This window comes from Puma concolor, chromosome B4 (assembly GCF_028749965.1).
Source record: "Puma concolor isolate L17-30 chromosome B4, mPumCon1.1.hap2, whole genome shotgun sequence".
NCBI lineage: Eukaryota > Metazoa > Chordata > Mammalia > Carnivora > Felidae > Puma > Puma concolor.
Genome location: NC_141673.1, coordinates 115,156,064 through 115,178,496, shown reverse-complemented (window position 1 = coordinate 115,178,496; position 22,433 = coordinate 115,156,064). Strand labels below are relative to the sequence as shown.

Genomic DNA, 22,433 nt, shown 5'->3' with positions numbered 1-22,433 from the left:
CAATTATGATTCATACTTCTCAGCTACATTAAATCAATATAAAGTTTAACTGGGTAAGAGAAAGTAATTCTCTTGGCAGGTCAAAAAGGTGGGTGTCATTATTATTTCAGATAAGAACATTTCTCTATTTAGTAAAGGTTTGCAAAAAAAGTATAAAATTTTATTAAAAATCCCTGAATACAATGTGTCTCACAGTGTCATTAAAGGTGCAATATCTAGCACTTTTCCACTTCTTATTTAGTGAACACACTGAACAGCTTGCTTAGATACACGTTCTGTCCTTAAAAAGCTATTTGAAACGTCTTGCTGGTGAAAAAAGGTCTTCTAGGATAAATAAAATGTAAGATAATATGTGAACCACCAGAAGATTCTTTCAATGAAAGCATTTAAGACATCACAAATGTTATGTTTCAAGCTCTGAGGTATAACTGGCAAATAAAATTACAAGACATTTAAAGTATACAATGTAATTGTGAAAGGATCTCCCCATCAAGTCAGTTAACACATTATCACTTCATATATGTAACCCCACCCCCTTTTTTCTGATGCAAACATTTAAGTTTTCTACTCTTTCACCAAATGTCAATACTATACCCCTACAATCCCTGGCAGCCATTTTTCTACTTTCTACTTTGTTTACGAGTAGACAAAGATTCCATATTTGTCTTCCTCTCTTTGACTTATTTCACTTAGCATAATGTTCTCCAGACCCATCCATCCATCCATTTGTTGCCATAAATGACAGGAATTCCTACATGCATATATGTATACGTGTGTGTATTTTCTCCTATCTTGCCAGTTTCTCTTAAAATAAGTTATTCACAGGACACAGAATTATCTCTCTTTCTTTTGTTCTTTCTACTGGAAATATATCTGCAGTATACAGGTAGCAATTCGTCTGGTCTTTGTATGAGAAGACAGAGATGAATCCGATCTAAATGACTAAAAGGACACTAAAAACTTAGCTATAACTTTAATAGGTTAATTGCAACATTAAAAAAAAAAACTTTTGAACTATGTTAATCACCTCTTATCATTTTATGTGTGTGCATGTGTGTGAAAACTAAAAATCAAAGATGATTTTGATGAAATACCACTCAACAATAAAAAGGAAGAAAACTACTGATACATGCAATAACTTGGATGAATATCAAGGGAATGATGCTAAATAAAAAGTCAATCCCAAAAGATTATTTACTCTAAAATTCCATTTATACAGCATTGAAATGAAAAAAATTGTAGAAATAGAGAACAAATTAGTGGCTGCCAGGGTTTAGAGATGGGGAAATAGGGTAGGTGACTGTGGTTATAAAAGGGCAACATGAAGAATCCTTGTAATGGAACTGTTCTATACCTTGACTATATCTTGACTGTGGTAGATACAAGAAGTTACACCATGTGATAACAAGTTCATAGAAACTAAATGTATACCTATGCAAATGAGTTCAAGTAAAACTAAAGAAATCTGAGTAAGATTTGAATTGTATCATGTATTTGAAAAGTATCATCTGCATGGTATTCTAGATGTTACCATTTTGGGAAAATGTGTAAAGATTACATGGGGGTACCTATTATTTCTTATAACTAAATGTGAATTTACAATTATCCCAAAATTAGAAGTTTAATAAAAATAGCTTTAAGATGTGCATTCTCAAAGATGGTTATTAGATTGTCTATCCATGACTACAGAATTCCAATTTTTTAAAAGTAATCTTCCTCCACTTTATCTACATTCCACTTCAGTTGGTGTCAGCCCATGAAGAAAGGCAGATTTAGGTTGACAAAGGGAGAAATGTCTTGAGGTTTTAAAGAATGCAATAAAAACATATTAATATTGTAAAAAGTAGAACTTGAAATCTACTTGAAAGTTTGAGATCATAATGACATAAACAAGTATTTATGACCTAAGAAGAACTGCTTCCTTTTGGTACTTTGAAGTATTAAAAAAAATTACACAGAATTAAATTACAAAGCTAACACACTTGTTTATGCAGCTGGTCTTTTTCAAAATTGAAGAACTTTAAACCTACAATTCTAATAGGCTTACTGGTGACACCCCAATCCTTTGAAAAATAAATGAAATATCATAAATCATCTGACAGTTCTTAAACTGAGATTTTTATCATCACTCAGATGCTTTAAAAATAAAAAGCAATATGAAAGGATAGGATCTTGTTTTGTGCCTTATAAAGTTTAAGAAAGAAAATAAATCATACTATTAAACGTTCCTTAGAATCCTAACTTCAATACTTAGGACTGAATTGGCATAATATTCTTGGTCATTCCTATGAGAATTCATGCAAGTAGAGTAGCTTTCTTACAAAATATTTCAGAACTCTGGCACTTCCTGTGATAAATGAAGCAATAAGGTTTTGGAATTGCAATTGGGTATATTTAAGTACTTCATATAGGCAACCAGACTGTCATCTTGCTGGATATGTAGCACTATGAATTTATTATTTGGCATCCAAAGGAATGTTTGAATACTTATAAAGAATAAAGGGTTGGGGGTAAGGCCTTTTAATTTTAAGCTACAAACTCAGGACCACGTTAGAGCTACAGAGTTCAACCTTTAGTTTCTGGAAGTTGATTTAATAAAAAATATTCACAGACTTTGCAGGAAATGTTGAAATGAAAAATCTATAAATCCCTCAAAAATGTTTAAGATTCAACAAAAGAACAGTAAGATCTACGTGTTAGCCACAGCATCCTGACAACTTTTATCATAGCTAAGTTTCAAGAAAATAAATTATGGGAGAGATTCTCCATGACCTGAATATAAGGTATATTTATGACTGGTCAATGATGAATTCAACTGACATTACAATTCATAAAAGCATGTCTTCAGAAATCCCCTGGAGTAGGATTAGGGGAGTGAGGTTAAAGCTGGTCCTGTGTAAGATTATAATCACTTTAGATTTCAGTGGCTTTTAAATTCATTTTTAAGATACAGCTATCAAAATGGTAGCCTCCAAATGAGGACTTAACTAATGTCACATCCCTAACCAGGCTGTGTACAGGCATTTGATAAATATCTGAATAAATGGCTCACTTCTTAATTTTTGCATGTTATATTGTTGCTAATGAAAAATTCTTAGATTTAACTTTAAAATGTATATTTTCTCATGAAATTATTAAATATTCAATATATAGCAAATAATATGTTAATGTGTAAGTTATAAAGAAAAATAATAAAATAAGCACTTTTCCCACTAGCCACTTTAGGGAATAAAACATTACTAGTAACTTTGAAGTCGCCTTTATGGCCTTTTTCATTCCTATTCTAATCCTCCTTGCCATGTCTTCATCCTATATATATACTAAATTTGTTGTCTTTCCTTTCCCCTATAAGAAATGTATCCCTAGTCAACATATTATGTAATTTTTAAAGATTTTGGGTGAAATTATATTGGTTGGAATCATCTTATGAGTATTCTTATATGCTCATGTGATTTATCCATGATGGTATGTTTGAATATAGGACAATTTATGCCTTCTGCTAATGGATACTTGAGTTCTTTGCAGTTTTCTAGGAATATTGTAATATATATTCTCTGTATACATTTACAAGAGTTTCTATGCCTCATAACGGAATTGTCTGGTTGGTATATGCTCGAGTTATTAGATAATGACAAGCTGCTTTATATGGTTGATACAATTAACACTACCACTGGCAAGGGTGAGAGAGGTCAGGATGCTCTACTTCCTTTCCAACACTTTTGCCTATCTGGTGGATATAAAATAGTATCTCCTTGTGATCGTTTTATTTTAGTGTTTGGTTATTTAAGAGAGAAAGAGAGAGCGAAAGATAGAGAGACAGCACGCATGAGGGAGGGGCAGAGAGAAGAGAAAGAGAGCATCTCAAGCAGGCTCTGCGCTGTCAGTGCAGAGCCCAATGTGGGACTCCATCTCAGGAACTGGGAGATCATGACTTGAGCCGAAATCAAGTTGGTTGCTTAACAGACTGAGCAACCCAGGTGCCTCTCTCCCTGTGATGTTTTTAAAGCTCTTTTTTCTTTCTTTTGAAGTAAAATTTACATAAAATAAAATGTACCAATCTTAAGTGTATCATTCCATAAGTTTCTACAAATGCATATGCCTTGTAATCCAAACCATTACCATTACCTCAAAGAAAGTTCCTTCATAATCCTTCCCAGTCAATTCCTCCCCCACTCCCCAGACACAACCAATCTATTCTTTTCCTTCATAAAAGTTGTTAGCTCTAGCACTTCATAAAAGTGGAGTAGTATTGTACTGTATATATTCTTTTGTATGAGACTTCAGTTAGTATAATGAGATTTATCCATGTTGTTGTAGGTATTAGTACTTTGTTTCATTTTATTGATAAGTAGTATTACATGACCCCCAAAGTCATAAAGTAGTGCCTGATTTTTTTTGCTAAAAACCTTATGGTTGTACCTTTTATACTTAGTAATATAATCCATCTCAAATTAATTTCTGTGCATGGTGAAAGGTAGGAATTAAGATTTTTTTTTTCCATATGGATATACAGTTGTTCCAGCACTATTTCTTGAAGAACCTTCCTTTCCATTGGGTTGCTTTAAATCTTTGAAATCAAATGACAAAATAACTGTGGGTCTATTCTGGCCTCTCTCTTCAGCTACATTTATCTGTTTGTTGATCCTCATAGCAGTACCACACTGTTTTGGTTACTGTAGTGCATAGTTATGTTATGAAGTCAAGGCCTCCAGCTATGATTTTATGATTGTTTTGGATATTCTCAATCTTTGACATCTCCATATAGCTTTTAGAATCGCCTTGCCAATTTTATTTAAAAAGCCTGTGTGAATATGGTAGGTATTATGTTCAATCTATAGATCAGTTTGGGGAGAACTGTCCTCTAAATGAGAGTCCAATCCATGAACATGTCATCTCCCTTCACTTATTCAAGTCTTCCTTAATTTTCAGTAATGTTTTATTGTTTCCAATGTACATATTTTGCAGGTCATTTGTCTAATGTATTCTTAATTATTGTATATTTTTAAAAATGGAAAATAGGATTATTATTAATAATCTCAATTCAAAAATACTCATTATTTATTAGGACTCCATCATTATTTGGAAATATTAAAAAAATCAAAATTCTGAGCAATTCTGTTTAATAGTACATAGTACATTCTTTATATTAAGATAAGAATTTCTAAAAATGTGACAAGAATTCTACAAGTTGGCAGTAAAATAAAGAAGTAGATAGAGTCCAAATGCATACATGCTGGAAATGGGATAAGGAAATTTCTTTAATCCACTCTCATTTTGAATATATTCTGTGATAGGTCAAGAAGGGGGTTAGATATATAATCATTTCTGTCTAGGGTTGTCTAGAGTCTAGATCTTTTAAGCACAGACTCTTTGTTACCTAACTATTCCAAAGCCAACTCTTTTTTGACTTCTGACCCATATAATCATGACAAAGGATTTCAGGAAGAATAAAGCAAGAAGTATTTAGCTTTGAGTTTTGAGAAGATGTAACAGTTTTTTGTCCTCTGCCAAAGACAGACCTGTATCCAGAGGCTCTTAGGTTTCTCTTAGGCTCTTAGGTTTCCCTGTTGGCCTTCTTTCTATTGCAACTTGTTTGTTTCACTTCTTCCACTTCAGAATTATTCCTTTTCCCCATTCTTTGCTTCTTTCTGGTATCCATAATTTCATTTTCCATATCTTCACTATCTGATTCTTCAGGCATTTGTATTTATCAGGATTTGAGGTGAATGGATCAAATTCTTCCTCCTCATCCCACCAACCCTAAAGGTATCCCTCTTGGCTTTCCTTTTATTTTTAAGTTTTTATTTTAAACCCAGTCAGTTAACATAATGTTATATCAGTTTTGGATATACCACATAATGATTCAACAATTCCATACAACAGCCGGTACTCATCATGACAACTGCACTCTTTAATCCCCATGACCTACTTAACCCACCTCCCCACCCACCTCCCCTCTGGTAACCATCAGTTTGTTTTCTATAATTAAGAGTCTATTTCGGGGTGCCTGGGTGGCTCAGTTGATTGAGCATCTGACTCTTGGTTTTGGCTTGGGTCATGATCCTGCGATCCTAGGATTGAGCCCCGCATCAGGCTCCACGCTCAGCGTGGAACCTGTTAATGATTCTCAATCTCTCACTCTCTTTCCTCTGCCCCTCTCCCACACTCACACACACTCTCTCTAAAATCCTCTGCCCCTCTCCCACACTCATGCTCTCTTTCTAAAATAAAAAAAAAGAGTCGTTTCTTAGTTTATCTTTTTTCCTTTGTTGTTTTGTTTCTAATATTTCACATATGAGTGAATCATGTGGTATTTATCTTTCTCTGACTTATTTCACTTAGCATTATACTCTCTACCTCCATACCTGTTGTTGCAAATGGCAAGATTTTTTTTTTTTTAATTTTTTTTTTCAACGTTTATTTATTTTTGGGACAGAGAGAGACAGAGCATGAACGGGGGAGGGGCAGAGAGAGAGGGAGACACAGAATCGGAAACAGGCTCCAGGCTCTGAGCCATCAGCTCAGAGCCCGACGCGGGGCTCGAACTCACGGACCGCGAGATCGTGACCTGGCTGAAGTCGGACGCTTAACCGACTGCGCCACCCAGGCGCCCCGCAAATGGCAAGATTTTGTTCGTTTTTATGGATGAGTAATATTCCATTGTATATATACACCACATCTTCTTTGTCCATTCATCTATCAATGGACAGGCAGGCTATTTCCATAATTTGGCTCTTGTAAATAATGCTGCTATAAACAGACAGGTGCATGTACCTTTAGAATTAGTGTTTTTGTATTCTTGAGTAAATACATACTAGTGCAATTACTGGATCATAGGGTAGTTCTATTTTTAACTTTTTGAGGAACTTCCATACTATTTGCCAGAGTGGCTACCCCTAGTTTGCATTCCCACCAACAGTGCACAAAGGTTCCTTTTTCTACACGTCCTTGCCAACACCTGTTGTATCTTGTGTTTTTGATTTTAGCCATTCTGACAGGTATGAGGAGATATGTTATTGTAGTTTTGATCTGCATTTCCCTGATGATGAGTGATGATGAGTATCTTTTCATGTATTTTTGGGGCATCTAGATGTCTGCTTTGGAGAAATGTCAGTTCACATCTTCTGCCTATTTTTTAATTGCATTCTTTGGTTTCAGGGTGTTGAGCTATATCAGTTCTTTATTATATTTTGGATACTAAGCCTTTATTGGATATGTCATATGCAAGTATCTTCTCCCATTCTGTAGGTTGCCTTTTACTTTTGCTGACTGTTTTCTTCACTATGTGGAAGCTTTTTATTTTGGTGCGTCCAATTGTTTACTTTTGCTTTCATTTCCCTTGTCTCAGGAGACATACCTGGAAAAAAGCTGTTTCAGCCAATGTCGAAGAAGTTAATGCCTGTGTTCTCTTCCAGGATTTTTATGGTTTCAGGTCTCACATTTATATCTTCAATCCATTTTGTATTTATTTTTGTGTATGGTATAAGAAAGTGGTCCAGTTTTCCCAACACCACTTGTTAAAGAGACTGTCCTTTTTCCCACTGGATATTTTTTCTTGCTTTGTTGAAGATTAATTACCAGATAGCTGTGGATTTATTTCTGGGTTTTCTACTCTGTTATATTGATCTATGTGTTTATTTTTGTGCCAGTATCATACTGTTGTGATCATTACAGCTTATTAATACCACTTCAAGTCTGGAATTATGATGCCTTCAGCTTTGCTTTTCTTTTTCTTTTTTTTTTTTTTCAACGTTTTATTTATTTTTTTTGGGACAGAGAGAGACAGAGCATGAACGGGGGAGGGGCAGAGAGAGAGGGAGACACAGAATCGGAAACAGGCCATCAGCCCAGAGCCTGACGCGGGGCTCGAACTCCCGGACCGCGAGATCGTGACCTGGCTGAAGTCGGACGCTTAACCGACTGCGCCACCCAGGCGCCCCTGCTTTTCTTTTTCAAGACTGCTTTAGGTATTCAGGACCTTTTGTGGTTCCATACAAATGTTAGTATTGTTTGTTCTAATTCTTAAAAATGTTGATGGTATTTTGATAGGCGTTGCATTAAATGTGTAGATTGCTTTGGGTAGTATAGACATTTTAACAACATTTGTTCTTCCAATTCATGAGCATGGAATGTTTTTCTGTTTTTTTGTGTCATCTTCAATTTCCTTCATCAGTGTTTTGTAGTTTTCAAAGTACAGGTCCTTCACCTGTTTGGTGAAAATTCATATATTCCTAGGTATCTTATTATTTTGCAGTGCAACTGTAAATAGGATTGTTTTCGTAATTTCTCTTTCTGCTGCTTCATTATTGGTGTATAGAAATGCAACATATTTCTGTAGCTGATTCTGTATCCTGCAGTTTTACTGAATTTGTGTATCAGTTCTACACAAATTGGTACAGTCTTTTAAATTTTCTCTCTCTATATACTATACTATCATGTCAACTGCAAATAGTGAAAGTTTTACTTCTTCCATATCAATTTGGATGCTTTTTATTCTTTTTGCTCTGTTTGCTGGGACTAGGACTTCCAGTACTATGTTGAATAAAAGTGGTAAGAGTGGTCATCCTTATCTTGTTCCTGATTTTAGGGGAAAAGCTCTCAGTTTTTCCCTATTGAGGATGATGTTAGCTATGGTTTTTTATATATGGCCTTTACAATGCTGAAATATGTTCCCCCTAAACCTACTTTGTTGAGGGCTTTTACCATGAATGGATGTTGTACTTTGTCAAATGCTTTTTCTGCATCTACTGAAATGATCATAGGGTTTTTATCCTTATTCTAATTGATGTGGTATATCACCTTGATTGATTTGTGAATATCGAACCATCCTTACAACCCAGAAATAAATCCCATTTGATTGTGATAGTTTTTTTAAGTGTATTTTTAGATTCAGTTTGCTAGCATTTTACTGAGGGTTTTTACATCGTGTTCATCAGGGATATTGGCCTGTAGCTCTTTTTTAGTGGTGTCTTTATTCACTTTTGGTATTAGGATAATGCTGGCCTCATAGATGAATGTGGAAGTTTCCCTTCCTTTCCTATTTTTTGTAATAGCTTTGAGAAGAATTAGGTATTAACTCTTTAAATGTTTAGTAGAATTCACCTGTGAAGCCACCTGGACTTTTGTTTGTTGGGAGTTTTTTATTTACTGATTCAATTTCTTTGGTGATTATTGGTCTGTTCAAATTTTCTATTTCTTCCTGGTTCAGTTTTAGTAATTTATATGCTTCTAGAAATTTATCCATTTCTTCTAGGTTGTCCAATTTTTTGGCATGCAGTTTTTCATAATATTCTCTTATAATTATTTGTATTTCTGTGGTCTTGGTCATTTCTCCTCTGTCATTTGTGTTATTTGAATCCTTTCTCTTTTGTTCTTGGTAAGACTGGCCAGAGGTATATCGATTTTATTGATTTTTTTAAAGAACCAGCTCATTTCATTGATCCATTCTACTAGATTTTTTTTTTTTTTTAGTTTTTAATATCAGTTATTTCTGCTCTAATCTTTATTATAATTTCCTTCCTTCTGATGACTTTAGGTTTTGTTTGTTCTCTTTCTAGCTCCTATAGGTGCAAGGTTAGGTTGTTTGAGATTTTTCTTGCTTCTTGAGGTAGGACTGTATTGGTATAAACTTTTCTCTTTAAGTGCTTTTGCTGCATCCTAAAGGTTTTGGACCATTATGTGGTCATTTTCATTTATTTCAACGTACTTTTTTATGTCTTCTTTTATCTCCTGGCTGACCCATTCATTGATTATTAGCGTGTTATTTAAACTCCATTTATTTGTGGTCTTTCCAGACTTTTTTCTTGTGGTTGACTTCTAGTTTCATAACACTGTGGTCAGAAAAGGTGCATAGTATGTATGACTTAAGTCCTCCTGAATTTGTTTAGGCTTGTTTTGTGGGCTAATATGTGAGCTATTCTGGAGAATGTTCCATGTGCACTTGAAAGAATGTGTCTGCTGTCTTAGGGTTGAATGTTCTGAATTATCTGTTAAATCCATCTGTTCCAGTGTGCCATTCAGAGACATTGTCTCTTAGTTGATTTTCTGTTTTGATGATCTGTCCATTGATGTAAGTGGGGTGTTAAAGTCCCCTACTATTATTGAATTATTAATTCATTTATTTATGTCTGTGATTAAGTCTTTTATGTATTTGTGTGCTTCTATGTTGGGTGCATAAATATTTATAATTGTTCTATCTTTTTGTTGGATTGTCCTTTATTATTATATATATAAGTGTCTTTTTCTCTTGTTACAGTCTTACTTTTAAAATTTATTTGGTCTCATATAAGTATTGCTACTCCAGCTTTAACATCCATTTGAATGACAGATGTTTCTCGAACCCCTCACTTGAAATCTGCACGTGTCTTTAGGTGTAAAATGAGTCTCTTATAAACAACATATAGATGAGATTTTTTTTTTTAATTCATTCTGTCACCCCTATGTCTTCTGACTGGAGTGTTTAGTCCATTTCTATTCAAAGTAATTATTGATAGGTATGTATTTATTGCCATTTTATTACTTGTTTTATGATTGTTTCTGAAGATCTTCTCTGATATTTTCATGTCTCTCATGTTTTGCAGATTTTCTTTAGTGATATATTTGGATTTCTTTTTTTATTCTTTGCATGTTTATTAGTGGCTTTTGATATACGATTACAATCAGGTTTGTACATAATAACCTCTTCTGCACATAGCAATCTATATTAAGTTGATGGCTGTTTAAGTTTGAATCTGTTCTTTTCTCCTCCCTTCCCCGTGTTTTAGGTATATGCTATTATATATTATATCCTTTTCTTCTGTGTGAGTTCCTTGGTTCATTTTTTTACAGAAATATTCACTTTTACTACTTTTGCATTTCCCATCCTTATACTATCACTTTTGGCCTTTCCTTTCCACTCAAAGAGTCCCCTTTAATATTTCTTGCAGGGCTGGTTTAAGGGTCACAAACTCCTTTAGTTTTTGTTTGTCTGGGAAACTTTTCACCTTTCCTTCTATTCTGAATGATAGCCTTGCTGGATGGAGTATTCTTGGCTACAGATTTCCCCCGTTCAGCACTTTGAATACATCATGTCATTCCCTTCTGGCTTGCCAAGTTTCTGTTGAAAACTCTCCTGCTAGCCTTATGCTTTTTCCCTTGCCAGTTACTGACTTCTTTTGTCTTGCTGATTTTTAATATTTTTATGTACATTGTATTTTGCCAATTTAATGACACTATGTCTTGATGTGGGTCTGCTTTTGTTGAATTTGATGGGCATTCTCAGTGCCTCCTGGATCTGGATATCTGTTTCTTTCCCAAAATTAGGGAAATTTTCAGCTATTATTTCTTCAATTAAATTTTCTGCCTCCTTTTGTCTATCCTCTTCTTCTGGGACTCCTGTAATACAAATGTTATTATGTCTGATGGAGTCACTAAGTTCCCTAAGTCCATTCTCATTTTGCTTAATTCTTTTTTCTCTCTTTTGTTCATCTGGATTACCTTCCATTACCCTGTCTTCTAGGTCACTAATACGTTCCTCTGCTTCTTCCATCCTGATGTTCATTCCATTAAGCGTGTTTCTCATTTTGTTTATTGAGCTCTTTATTTTTGCTATGTTATTCCTTATCTCTGGGTTTCACTCATATCTTCCACTCTTTTCTCAAGTCCAGTGGCTATCCTTATGATCACTGCTTTAAATTCTGTCAGTCATGTTACTCATATCTGTTTTGCTTAGATCTCTGGCCGTGGCCTTGCCCTGTTCTTTCATTTGGGATAATTTTCTCTGTCTCATTCTGTCTGCCTCTCCTTCTGTTTCTGTGTGTTAAGAAAGTCAGCTATGCCTTCTACTCTTGAAAGTAGTGACTTTATGAAGAAGAGGTCCTGGATTGCCCTGCAGTGTAATGTTCCCTGTTCACCAGAACCTGGCATTTTAGAAGAGTATCCTATGTACGTTGTTTACACCCTGCTGTTGTGTCTGAGTCACTTTTCCTTTCAGTGCACTCGTTTGCACTGACTCTCTACCAGTTGTGGCTGTTCTTGCTCTCTGTGGTGTTAGTAGGACCCAGGCAGGCCAGCTCTGAGGGGTTCTACCTGTCAGGGAACTTGGGAGTGGAGCAGTGATGTTAGCAAAATTTACACTGGGCCACTAGTCCAATGCTGAATCTCCTGAAGTGCTGTAGCAGCTGGGGTCTGTGCACCAGAGCAGCTGGGCAGGGCGGGGGTGAGGCGATGAGGCCGGGCATGGTGCAGTGGCTGGATACAAATGCACACTGGCAGCTGTGCATCAGCGGCTGGGCAGGGTACTCACAGGGCTTAAACAACATTTGCTCTGAGCCCAGGGTCCAGGCAGCAGGCGTGGAGTGGGTGAGTCCTCAGGAGAATTCATGGGTGTGGCCCGCTGCTAGCAGGTTAGGTACCTGTTGTCTGTGCAGCACTGCCTCTCACAGATGGCTGTGTTTATGCAGGGAGGAAAATGGTGTCTGCCAGCTCCCTCGTTTTCAAAGATGTCCCCCAACATGCTCTAAAATCAGTATAAACAGATCTGTCTCCTCTTTGCCCCTGGCTTTGTGTTAACTGTTTTTATGCTGCCTCTCTATGCAGGCTTCTATCTCTTTAAGGGTGGAGACCCAACTACCACTCACCCTCTTAGCTTATCCACTGAGTCCACTGACTACTGAAACTCCAGGTTCCAAGTCCCACTGGTTTTACAAACTCCTGCAATTCAGCCTCTCTGGCTTTTAAAGCCAAATACTATGGGGATTAGTGTTCCTTATGTCTCTGTTATGAGGGCCCATTTCTCTGCCCTATCTGTGCACACAGTTCCATCAGTCTTCAGATCACCCTCCAGTTTATTGTCTTGGATGTGGATGGTATCTAGTTGTAAATGTGGGACAGGATGAGTTCAGGGTCCTTCTTCTCCACCATCTTCTTGGCTTCTCTTTTTTAAAGTCTTTTCTCCATATGCTTTGCCTTAGCTTTCTTCATATACTTTTCTTAGTCAAATTTATCCTCAACCCAAAACCTTTCTTTTGCTTTATTAAGGTTGGTATTGGTATGATCCTCTTCCTTGGTATCTTTCACAATACATTTCTACATTGGTGGTCGATGGTGAACCAACTTCCCTTCATCAGTAAACACTGTTTTCTTATTCACTTAAAATGTATCATTACTTGGTTTCTGTGATTTGATTTTCTGTGCCTCATCAGTATTAGGAGCAGACTCAGTTTGAGGCCTTTTGTTTTTACCACTTTTTCTTCCAATTTCCCCTTCATCTGTTTCACTCTTTCTCCTCCTCTTCCCTTTCTTCATTATTAATACCACTGGCCAGCTTGCACTCTTCTTTTGCTTCTGGTCTCTTTCTACCTTACTGAAGAATGGACATTTTCTCATTGAAATAAGCTCTGAATTCTACCTAGTCAATTGCGAGACACAGAGCCCTAACTCATTAGCAATTCTTTGGTCAATTCTTTCTACGTTTTCTGAAGAAATCTTATTCATGGTTTCACAGCAAGACCAAAAGACATAACACATTTGGGTAAAGGTAACTTACTCAAATCAAATGATTCTTCATCATTCATCATATATGAATGAGGTAGAAAACAAAATACCTTTGAGCTCTTTCTTAATTGCTGATCTTAGGCTAAAAATGACTCTAGTTATTTATTAATTTTTTCCTCTAGATATCCTTAAGTTTTTCTGGATTGATTTTTATTTCCTTCATAGGCACTTTATTCTCAAGAAGTTGCTACACCATCCTTTTTACTTCTGAGAGAAGTAAAATTAATAAACCTTCATCATCTACTTGGCAGGTCTATCTGCTCTGTGAATGTGAGTTGCCATCCTCTGGGTAATCAAACTGAAGAACCCAATTCACAGCTCAAATGTCCAATACCCTGGCTGTAGTATCAGGAGCAAAGAGCACCGTCAGCTCTCTTGCAGATAAACTTATTGCAGACTTCCATTTTAGTCATCTGTTGCTGTCAACCACAGAAGTCATGAAGAGAAATACCAGAGTATACAGGCAGTAGAAAACTTGGTTTAGACACTAAACCTCTTTACAACTGAAAAAATATATATGTTTTACTTCTTCAGATGGCTTTTCAAAAAGGAATGCAGGATACTTATTTTTTACCACAGCTCATAAACTATGTAGTTTTGTTCCAAACTGACAGTGGTGGTATATTTTTTATTTCCTCACCAACATAAACATATTTGGACTTTTCCTAACTTAAGCATACAAGGTCTTTTACAGATTTGATTTATTTTGCCTAGAAAAAAGCAAATAAATCTTTCTGGGGAAGATTTTTGATAACACCACTCATAGTATAGTATCAGCAAAGTTGATGTCTAAGATTCTACCTTATCATGAACTAACTTTTGGAGACTGGTATCATGAAAACTTATGGCTTCATTCTTATGTTTAAGAAGTCAAACCAGTAGCAAAACAAGTATATTTATGCAGTTGACTTTCTCAAACATGTTGTCTCAGATCCTTTCTATCAATGATGAGACTACTGGAAAGTCACGATTCTTTCCTATTTCTTGAGAAATAGATCAGTTCTTTCTTACCTATTCTTTTCTTGAAAATCTTTTAAGTATACTCCATTGTACGAAATCTTGCACTGAATGAAATCGGAAGCCAACATAATTTCCTGCCTTATAAATAACTTGACCTATTGCCTGGCTCCCCACCAAAATCTTTCTTGACTTCTGAAGTCCAGCAACTTTACTAAAAAAGGCCCAGTCACATACTATGCCCTTTCAATCTTCAGATTCCAGTTGTCTTTTATTTCAGAAAAGCTTAATCTCTAAGCATTAGTTTTGCTTCATTAGCTTGGGTATTGTGTGTACAATTATATATATAATGGATCCTCTCTGCCTGTCTTCTGTATCAGTAGTCGACAAACTGAGGTACACTGGGGCTACACGAAGACTTCCCAAGAGATATGTGCACACAGTGTTAAGGCAATCAAATTCCAGATCTTCAGCTTCCATCTTTTCTACTACTGATCTTTCTGGAAATGTACCTGCAGCTAAGGTCAGTCTCTTTCTCATTTCCTCTTCCCCTCCTTCACAGTCATTTTTCCCACTTTACAAAAGAAATGCATACTACTCACTAATCCTATCTAGTGCATTTCCCTGGAATATAAAAACTCTCCAGGATGTCAAACATAGAAATCCTCCCTTTAATCGAGGCAATACAAGGATTTGTTCTTCCCTCATCGTGTATATATACAAGTAACATATATTTTATTAAGAAATGGAGTATGTGGGCCTGTGCTAGTATATTATAAGTTCAGATATATAGCAGAATGAAGGAGTAGTGAGGGCATTTTCACTTAAGGACCGTACATCTTCTGTATCCTTATTATTGTAAAAGAATCATCGCAACTTTGGAAGACTTCAGCAAACACAAAGCAAAGAAATATTGAAGGCAGCAGTATCTTACTGTCTCCAGGCAACGCATAGTAAGGCTCTGTGCCTTATCTATTTATCTATATTAGAATTAGAATTCAGCTGTGTGATCGTCGTCATGGAGACATACATTAACATATTTATTTGAGCTGAAAAGTCAAGTTGGACTCTTACCCACAGAGGAAGTCTGATTTGAAAGATAAACTTGAAACTGAAGACTAGCTTTGTCAATTAGATTAAATGACAATCATTTTACTTAGATTGAGTGATCTACATTTATAGCTGGAAGGTTTTGATAAAAAATACATTTCAGACATATGTTAAGACAAAAAATTTCTCTAAAATCTTACTGTATATTGGAGAATATGTATTAAAATTAATAGTGTTTCTAAACAACGCTTTCTAACTATTTTGGGTCGGACAAGGTGTCTCTGTAAACTAGTAATAGGTTTTAATCATCATTTGGCAAGTCTTATTAGTTAAGCTTTCTTGATAAACTTCCCTGAACTGACAAAGTGATAATAAATCCCTCTGCAAGTCAAGTCGTTTCCATTCTTTGCTTTCAACCAGTGATTGAGCAATTGAGTTATCAGTAGATACATCATTACAATAATTTATAGATCACTTTATGATTTCTGGTACATAACTCAGCAGGATGAGAAAAGTTAATAAATGATGCAGTTCTGGCCTATTACAAGCACGAATATTTTAAATCTCAAGGTGTTATGTCATTCTTTGACTGTGTATTTGACTTGGTTCAGTTCTCTCATTTCTAATCTCTATGACCTCACTATTTTACTGTACCATCTTTTTTCTTGCACTCCTTCCAATTATGTTTTCATTTCTTTGGTAGTTTTGTTTTTTTTCTTCAACTTCTTTCCTGAATTCTGCTTCAAATTTTACCTTTAAGTTTACTTATAATTAATTTAAAAGTTGTAGTTTAACCATTTCCCATCTTGTATATGATGTGAGATAGGAACCCAGTATTATTCTCCTTCATCTGAGCAATCTCTTGCCTCAGCATCATCTACTGAAAAATCTATCTATCTCTCCCCACTGATCTACAATACCAGTTCTCTCAGAAATCTGAGTTCTAGGGGCACCTGGGTTGAGCGTCCCACTTCGGCTCAGGTCATGATCTCGCAGTTCGTGGGTTCGAGCCCCGCATCAGGCTCTGTGCTGACTGCTTGCTCAGAGCCTGGAGCCTGCTTTGGATTCTGTGTCTCCTTCTCTCTCTGCCCCTCCCCCGCTCACACTTTGTCTCACTCTGTTTCTCAAAAATAAATAAATGTAAAAAAAAATTAATTACAAAAAAAAGAAATCTGAGTTCTATATATAGATGGATCTGTTTCTGAATTTTCTATTCTTTCCAATGACCAACTTTTATATCCTTATACAACACGTTGGTTTAATTATTAGTTTTATATTATTATTAAATAAGGAGGAAAAACACTTTGTTCTTCAGGAGTATCTTTGTAATTTTTGGATCATCTTCTTTAAAAAATTTTTTACACCAATATTCTATTGATTGACCTTTTAAAATATAATTTTCTATAGAATTCTAATGTCTTTTTTACAACTGTGAACATAATCACATAACATTTTCTTTTCTTTCTTTTCATTTATTTGTTTATTAAGTTTTTAATTCCAGTATATTTAACATAGTATTCTATTAGTTTCAGGTGTACAATATAGTGAGTCAACAACTCCATACATCACTTGGTGCTCATCATGACAAGGGTACTCCTTAATCCCATCACTATTTGCCCCATGCCCCATCTCTCTCCCCTCTGGTAACCATCAGTTTGTTTTCTATAATTAAGAGTCTATGTCTTGGTTTGTCTCTTCCCTTTCTTCCCTTTCTTCATATGTTTTGTTTCTTAAATTTTGTACATGAGTGAAATCATGTGGTATTTGTATTTCTCTGACTTATTTCGCTTAGCAGTGTACTCTCTAGCTCTATCCATGTTGTTGCAAATGGAAAGATTTCATTCCTTTTTATGGCTGAATAATATTCCATTATATATATATATATATATATATATATATATATATATATATACATACACACACACACACAAACACACACACACACACACACTTCTTTATCCATTCATCTATCAGTGAACATGTGGGCTGCTTCCATAATTTGGTTCTTGAAAAATAATGCTGCTATAAACATACAAGTACATGTACCCCTTCGAATTAGTGTTTTTGTATTCTTTGGGTAAATAACTACTAGTGTGGTTACTGGATCTTAGGGTAATTCTATTTTTAACTTTTTGAGGAACTTCCTTACTGTTTTCCACAGTGGCTGCACTAGTTTGCATTCCTACCAACAAGTGCACAAGGGTTCCTTTTTCTCCACTTCCTTACACTGGTTATTTATTTTGTTTTTGGTTTTAGCCATTCTAACAGGTGTGAGGTGATACCTTGTTGTACTTTTGATTTGCATTTTCCTGATAATGAGTGATGTTGAGCATCTTTCAAGTCCAGAATTATAATGTTAGGTATCACCAAAATAACAACAACAATAAAAATAATAATAGCGTGAGTAGCAGTAATGTTAAAACCCCCCAAATCTGTTAGGAATCTGATTCTAAGTGCATTAAGAGAATTAACATCTTTGCAAACTTTAGTCTCCCAATACATTAATAGGGCGTTTCTATTTAATTGGATCATAGTTAATGTTCAACAGAAGTTTATAGTTTTCTCAATAAAGGTCATAGACATTATTTGTTAAGATTTATCCAAATGTTATTTATATTGTGTTGTATATTACATTCTATATTGTAAACTGTGTAATTTTAAAATTACATTTACTATAGTAACCACCAGGGAGAAATCCAGCAGATACCACCTTCACCAACTGGTCGAGGTTAACACTACTAGTAATGTCATGTTGTATGATAAAATCATGAGGTCCAGTCTCCAAAAGACCTCACCATTACTCTCCAAAAGTGACAGGGCCCTAAAAAGAAAAGACCAAGGAATAGCTGCAAACTGGATTAGGATTAAATAGATACAGCTACCTGGATTTGATCCTGAAGTAGACAAAGGGTGTAAGTAGAAAAACTGGGAAAATCCAAATAAAGGCATAGGTTAGTTAACATTATTGTACCAGTGTCAACTTAGTTTTGAAAAAGTAGAGCATGGCTATGTAGGATGCTAATTATTTCACAATAAATTGTTCTTAAAATTATATTCTCTGTCTTGTTGTTGTTGTTGTTGTTGTTGTTGTGGCTGGTCTACAGAAATTTAATTGGCTTACCTATACTAATTTTGCATCCAAAAACCTTGCTAAACTCTCTAGTTAATTCTAGGAATTTAGCCATAGAGTTCTGGAAATTTTCTACGTATCATTTGTCAATAATGACAGCGTTTTTTTGTTCATCTCCATTCCTACACCTTTTCTTTTATGACCCCACCCCCCACCTTATTCTGCTGGCTAGGATCTCTGGTAGGATCTCTATTCTATTCTATATTGAATACAAGTAATATCAGGGTCCTTATCTTTTACTGACTTAAATTATTTCCTCTAACATTGGCTGTAGCAACATTTTTTCTAGGTACGTCTCCTGAGGCAAGGGAAATAAAAGCCAAAATAAACTATGGAGACTATATCAAAATTAAAAGCTCTGTACAGCAAAGGAAAGAACCAAGAAAATTAAAAGACAATCTACTAGATGCGAGAAGATACATGCAAATGACATATCTGTTAAAGGGTTAGTATCCAAAATATATAAAGACCTTAAACAACTCAATATCCAAAAAACAAATAATCCAATTTAAAAATTGGCAGAAGACACGAAAAGACATCTCTCCAAAGAAGATATCCAGATGGCTAAGAGACACATGAAAAGATGATCAGCATCACTCATCATTTGGGAAACGCAAATCAGAAGTATAAGGATATTGCCTCACGCCTGTCAGAGTAGCTAAAACCAAAAACACAAGAAGTTACAAGTATTGGTGAGGATGTGGAAAAAAAAGGAACTCTTGTGCACTGTTGGTGGGAATGCAAACTGGTGCAGTCACTGTGGAAAACAGAATGGAAGTTCTTCAAGAAATAAAAAATACAATTACCCTAAGATCCAGTAATCACACTACTGGGTATTTACCAAAAAAATACAAAAACACTAATTCAAAAGGATATATGTACCCCTATGTTTATCACAGCATTATTTACAAGACTCAAGTTATGGAAGCAACCCAAGTGTCCACTGATAGATGAGTGGATAAAGAAGAAGTGATACACACACACACACACACGTATACATATACGTGCACACATACACAATGGAATATTATTCAGCCATAAAAACTAATGAACTCTTGCCATTTTCTTTTTTTATAAAAAAAAATTTTTTTAATGTTTATTTATTTTTTGAGAAAGAGAGACAGACAGAGTGTGAGTGGGGGGAGGGGCAGAGAGAGAGAGGAGACACAGAATTCGAAGCAGGTTCCAGGCTCTGAGCTGTCAGCACAGAGCCTGACATGGGGCTCGAACCCATAAGCTGTGAGATCATGACCTGAGCCAAAGTCAGACGCTTAACTGCCTGAGCCACCCAGGCGCCCCTTGCCATTTTCAACAACATGGATGGAACTAGAGAGTATAATGCTAATGCTAAGTGAAGTAAGTCAGTCAGAGAAAAACAAATACCATGTAATTTCATTCATATATGTAATTTAAGAAATAAAACAAGCAAAGAAAGGGGAAAAAAAGAGAGACAAACCAAGAAACAGACTTTTAGCTATAGAAAATAAACTGACATTTTCTAGAGGGGAGGTGGGTGGGTGGGGGAATGGGTGAAATAGAAGATGGGGATTAAAGAGTACACTTATTGGGGCATCTGGGTGGCTCGGTCAATTGAGTGTCCAACTTCAGGTCAGGTCATGATCTCACCATTCATGAGTCCGAGCCCCACATCGGGCTCTCTGCTGTCATCACAGAGCCTGCTTCAGATCCTCTTCCCTCCTCTAGCACTGCCCTCCCCCCGTGCTTTCCCTCCCCCACTCACTCTCTCTCAAAAATAAATAAATGTTTTTTTTTTTAACGTTTATTTATTTTTGAGACAGAGAGAGATAGAGCATGAACGGGGGAGGGTCAGAGAGAGAGGGAGACACAGAATCTGAAACAGGCTCCAGGCTCTAAAGCTGTCAGCACAGAGCCCGTCGCGGGGCTCGAACCCACGAACTGCGAGATCGTGACCTGAGCTGAAGTCGGACGCTTAGCCGACTGAGCCACCCAGGCGCCCCAAAAATAAATAAATGTTAAAAAAAATTAAAGAGTACACTTATCTTGATGAGCACTGAGTCATGTGCAAAATTGTTGAATTACTGTATTGTTTCAGTGTTACACCTGAAACTAATGTAACACTGTATGATAGCCATACTGGAATTAAAATAAAGAATTTTTTAAAAAGACTCCATTGTCTCTGTTGATGACCACAGATAATCTTAATTGCATCAGAAAAATCTAAAAATAAGTCAGTTGTTTTTACTTTGAACATTACCACAGAGATAGCAATACCACTGTTTTTATTTTCAAATGCTAAAATGTTCACTCAAAAGGCATAAAAGAGTACAACACAAAGAAAGCAAGGGAAGTAACATGAAGACAAAAAAGAAAAGCAAAATGGTATTATGTTACTAAAACAAAATAGAAGCTGTGACATTAACCATGTTAACCTGTAGACAACATCGTCCCGACTTTACTCTCCCGTCACAGTGTGCAGCTGTCACTGAGAAGTGGCTGCCCAGCCAGAGTCGACATTTCTAAACCCTCCCCCAGGTACCCCAGGTAACTTATGGATAGTGGTCTTAGGAACAGTCCTCCCCAGAAGGATGTCAGTGCAAGTGGCTGAAGGTCGGTTCTCAGGTTCAACCTGAACCTTGCAGCATGGGAGGTGTGTGCTCCTGCTCTTTCCCCAACCGCTGGAGGCCTCAGAGGCCCACGTTACAGAAAGTCACCTTCCGATTAGGAATGCCTTCAATACACCGGTTATTAGCAATAAGTACACTTTGACTAGGTTTAACCTATTATACTTTTTGGAGTCCATTTATTACAGTAGTTTTCACTAACATGAAAACTGGTATCTTTGAGTGGGGAGCAGACCAAACAAAAAAACTAAAATATATGGCCACTGCTTAGCAGCCACACAGCAGCAAATAAAGAAACTGAGTAAAGGATGGGAAGATCGTTATGTCGTGTAGTCACAAAACACTTAATAAAAATATTGCCTGCTGAAAGGAACCCATGGTGATAGAAGTAAAAAAAAGTGGTTGCCTTCAGGGGAGCAAAGCAGACAATTAACTGGAAAGAGACATACATCTGGGGTAATGGAAGTATTTTAGATCTTATTTGGGGTAGTGGTTTACAACAGATGTACATGATTGTCAAAACTCACTGAACTGAATGCTTAAGAGCTGTGTGTTTACTGAATGTAAAGTATACCTCAATTATTTTAAATGCCTAAGATAGCTTCAAAGGCACAGTGGTATCTACCAAGTGTATAGCTGGGGGGAAAAGGAGATGGAAAACAGAATACTAGAATAACAATATTACTTTCTGCTCTTACTGAGAATTTACAAGAAAGAAAGGTGCACAGGCAATAACTAAAGAGATTTGAGAGTGGAAATGAGAGGGAACAGAGAATCCAGAAATTTGGGGGCTCCAAGGGCTAGAAACACTGACTATTTCTGGATTTCATACAGTAAGAAAGAAGGCTGAAAAGCTTTGAGCAAAAATGGTCCATTAGGTTTTCTCAGGTAAACAGAGGGAAGTCAGCCTTGCCGCAGATCTGGTGAAGTACAGCACCCAGACAGTTGAGAGAGGGAGGAATAGGGTTAAGGAAGCAAAGGAATAAAATAGGATTTTCTGGTGCACTTTTTGGTTAGAGTGACCATATTAATTTATTGTCGAAACTGGGATAGTTTTCAGAGTGAAAGGGCATTATTACTCACCATGCACAAGAGATATAAACTAAAACTCTCTGCCAGTCTTCGACATGTAGTCACTCTATTACTAGCACATGGAATTA

At 36.1% G+C, this 22,433-nt stretch overlaps 1 protein-coding gene and 1 pseudogene across 9 annotated transcripts in view; both read right to left on the bottom strand.

The window, feature by feature from the left end:
- The window catches only part of ZNF438 (zinc finger protein 438), a 179,213-nt gene that overhangs the window by 64,563 nt on the left and 92,217 nt on the right, over window positions 1–22,433 (bottom strand). The gene's annotated exons all lie outside the window — the stretch shown is intronic.
- LOC147579437 (putative ATP-dependent RNA helicase DDX10 pseudogene) lies at window positions 9,455–20,437 on the bottom strand (annotated as a pseudogene).